Here is a 3,662-nt window from a genome sequence, read left to right on the forward strand (position 1 = left end):
CACACACATTCGATTCATGCAAGGACACGCAAATATATAATGGGGCTGTGCTCACACAGACACAGACACGCACATGCACATTGATTTCCCCTATATCTTAAACATTTTAAAGTAAATCAACACAGTGACAACCTCTGTTATCTATTTCTGCCTGTTCCTTTAAGTGCAGCTATGTGATTCACCAAGAAATAGTCCCAACATAAAACTCCCCCAAAATGTTCAAACTGTTGCTTTAACATTTGCACAGATTAAACAAACATTCGTTCACATTAATTATTGAGCTCCAGAGGTGTTGGTTTGGTCTGTTTTTGAACTTTGGATAGAGCCTAAGACATGCATGTATGTCTGTGTGTGGGTGTGTGTGTAAAGTCCTCCAAATAAAACAAAAAAAACACTCCACCTTGAATGACAAAATATGAGAGCAGAGCAAGAATAACAGAGCTGTAGTTCAACATTTGGCCACCAGGTGACATAACAGCAGTTTAGCACAGAGTCACTAGCAGGAAGATCTGCTGTGGGGTGGTGGGGGGGCAGAGGAGACTAAAAATAAAAAAATAAAATAGAAGAAATGGCACGAGGTGACATGGGACACAACAGTTAGAGAACAACAGACAGATACTATAAATTATTATCAGCTCTCTGGTTTTTGTTTTGCTTTTCCAGGAACTATACAGTTTCATCATTTGCACTCAAGTTTTCCTGTCATCGAACAACAGACAGATACTATAAATTATTATCAGCTCTCTGGTTTTTGTTTTGCTTTTCCAGGAACTATACAGTTTCATCATTTGCACTCAAGTTTTCCTGTCATCTTTTCATTAGCTGATCCTTTGGTTTGCTTGAGGAAATCTTATCTAAGGGTCCACATACAGAACTTTAAAGGTGTAAGGTCTTCTTCAATGCTCATCTGTCTCCTTAGAGATAGCATGACCTGGATGAATGAGAGTCTTCACAGACACTGTGTCCTACATGTGAACTTATATGATTATTTTTTCCCACCTTGTGTGACGTAGGCTACAGTGTTTACCTGGGTGTGGGACTCCCCCCATCTGTTTACCTTTAGATCTGTCCCCCCTCAGGGCGAGGCATTGATCACTGTCCTGACCCGCCTTAATTAACATGTCTTATCCCGCGGATTGATCAACCCCTCACATGGTTGTGCGCCAAAACGAGTGCACGGGCCTCCCCTCCGCATCACGAGGCTCTTCCTTTGATGTTTGGGTACGCTGCACCGCTGGGAGGGAGGCGGGGGGGGGGGTAGAGCATCTGAAGCGTGAAAATCCAGTCTGCCGTTTATTGGGTCGTGGAGGAAGGGGAGGGTGGGGGGTCCCTCTCTGCTACCGACCAATGAGCTGAAACGGGAGCATCGGCGGTGGCGTCTGAGCATCAGCATCTCTGACTCCAGACTGAGGTAATAATCAGGGATGCTGGCGGATGGATCCGCACCGCTGTAACCGGGGCTGGATGACGGATGGTTAAGCAAAGGAAAACCGGTGATCCGGTGATGTGCGCGGAGGATCCCGTCGACGTGATTAGAAGAAGATGGAGAGGGGACCGCTGCTGTCACTAATCAGGAACTGAGAGGTAATTCACTGTGCGCTGCACTGTAGAAGCTTTACATGCTATTATATAATGATATTAATTAATTCAAGGAGTGATAATAGCATTGGTGAATTTTAAACAAGTTGCAGCGGACCTGCACAGAGTTAATGGCTCTGTTTACTCACAGTGTGTTGTGTTGACGTTAATTGTTAACCGTGCAGCCAGTGCGTTGACGTGGTCATGTGGGTGACAGCTGTTTGATGTGTCTGCAGGGGGTGTCTGACTGTTCTCAGCCAATAACTGCTTCCTGTTCGGTATTGATTTATTGATTTCTGAGTTGTATGGTGACACACAGCAGGCCTACTGTGCATGAGGAGTTCTGTTTGTGCTGTATGGCCCCATTTAAAGGACCATACTGTTATTTTTTCTTTTTACACGGTCAGCAGTGCATAGGCTAAAACATGCAAAACACCTTTAAAGCCACATAATTGCATAATTCTGCAACATTTTAAGTATTAGAATATGTTTGTGAGGTTGTATGCAAATCTCATTACAGTGAGTTAGTCATCCTCACTGGGATAATATATATAATATAGCTCTGAGGCAAGCGGCAAACAAAGCATTCACACATGGTAAGGTGCAGACAAGACAGAGCAGAGTGTCTCACAACAACAATAACTTAAAAACCACATCTGTGTTCTGGCCCCCGGTCCACACTGACACCGCTTTTAGACTGAGCCTGTCAACTCTGATTGACTGATTGGTAGGCCTACATCACACGAAGTGGATCAATGAAAAAGCTTGTGCAGGATTTTATCTTAATATTAACTGTGTCTAAGTTGTGGACTGGCTGGTGTGTGAGCAGAGGTTCAGTTCAGTCTGTTGTCCTGATGCAGGGCTCAGTCGCCTCTGTGTTGTACTTGAAATATATTTAACCAGACCTCACACACAAATGATATTTCCTACTTGTGATTTCAATAACCAAACAGCTGTCACGTTTTATTCTGCTTTAAGAAAATACACAGCTTTTGTCATCACTTTAATACCACTACTGTTAGAGACAGAAGCAGTTAAGTGCATTGCTTCGGTACAGGTCTGCTTACACCAGCTTGCATATTTATTTCATTATTTTCTTTCCTTCCTGAAAATAAGTAAACTTTACTGTTCTTTCAATAGATACTTGAGATATTGAGTTAGCTGAAGATTCACATACATTCTGGTGCTGTTAGTCATGAACCTTAGCACTGATTGCTCTTGTTCGCAATGGAAACAGTCAAAGTGTCATCTTCTCCTGAAAAAAGAAAAAGTAACTAAACCTACTTTCCAATCCAGTTGTTAAAGATGATGTTGCAGGTATTTAAGGTGCTATTTTGAGGTTTTCTCTTTAGTGTAGCTTTGGTCATACATTTACAAGACAAGAGTTTATAATAGGCCTCAGCCCTCTGAGCAGCTACGTCTTCATGACAGACTGGAGGCTACAGTGAGTCGCTGTCAGAAAGTGATGAGAAGGGCCAGGGCTAGCTGGTTAGCGTGCTAACTTAAGTAGAAGAAAAGACATGATAGAGACGAGAGTTAACATTAGTGTTGCTTTCCACCCTTGGTAAGTAAACAGCTGTTAATGCTAACGCTGGTTATGTAACCTACAAATAGGTCCTTTAAAGTTTACTTCCAACACACTGGGGGTTTTAAAGGTAAGATGTTAAAAAAGAAAGAAAAGAAAAGAAAAAATCAACAAAAATGGAGATTAATGATTTTCATGTTATTGTTATTATTTGAGCCAAACACAGCACACATAGTTATTGATTATTTGTAAATGTGGTGTTAAGTAATATGAGCCTTTAATGGGGGTCAGTAAGATGTTCATTAATAATAAATACATGTCACATGCAGGACAGCAATGATGGCCATATGCTCACACTGAATCAGACGAAGTTCTGCAAATCACATTGTATTTGTTTATGTTGAGATTCTGCTGCAGATTTTAACAGTGAATCATCACATTTCCGTAAAATCAGCATTACACCAGCGTGATGTTTCCTGATGTTTTTGGCCACGCTGTTGACAAACCACTTGTCATTTTCCAGCTCCCTCTGACAGACTCTTGGCCTTGTAAACACATC

The sequence above is a fragment of the Seriola lalandi genome, unplaced genomic scaffold (genome assembly GCF_002814215.2).
Source record: "Seriola lalandi dorsalis isolate HSWRI2012SDOR001 ecotype SW California unplaced genomic scaffold, Sedor1 jcf7180002054885, whole genome shotgun sequence".
NCBI classification, from domain to species: Eukaryota; Metazoa; Chordata; class Actinopteri; order Carangiformes; family Carangidae; genus Seriola; species Seriola lalandi.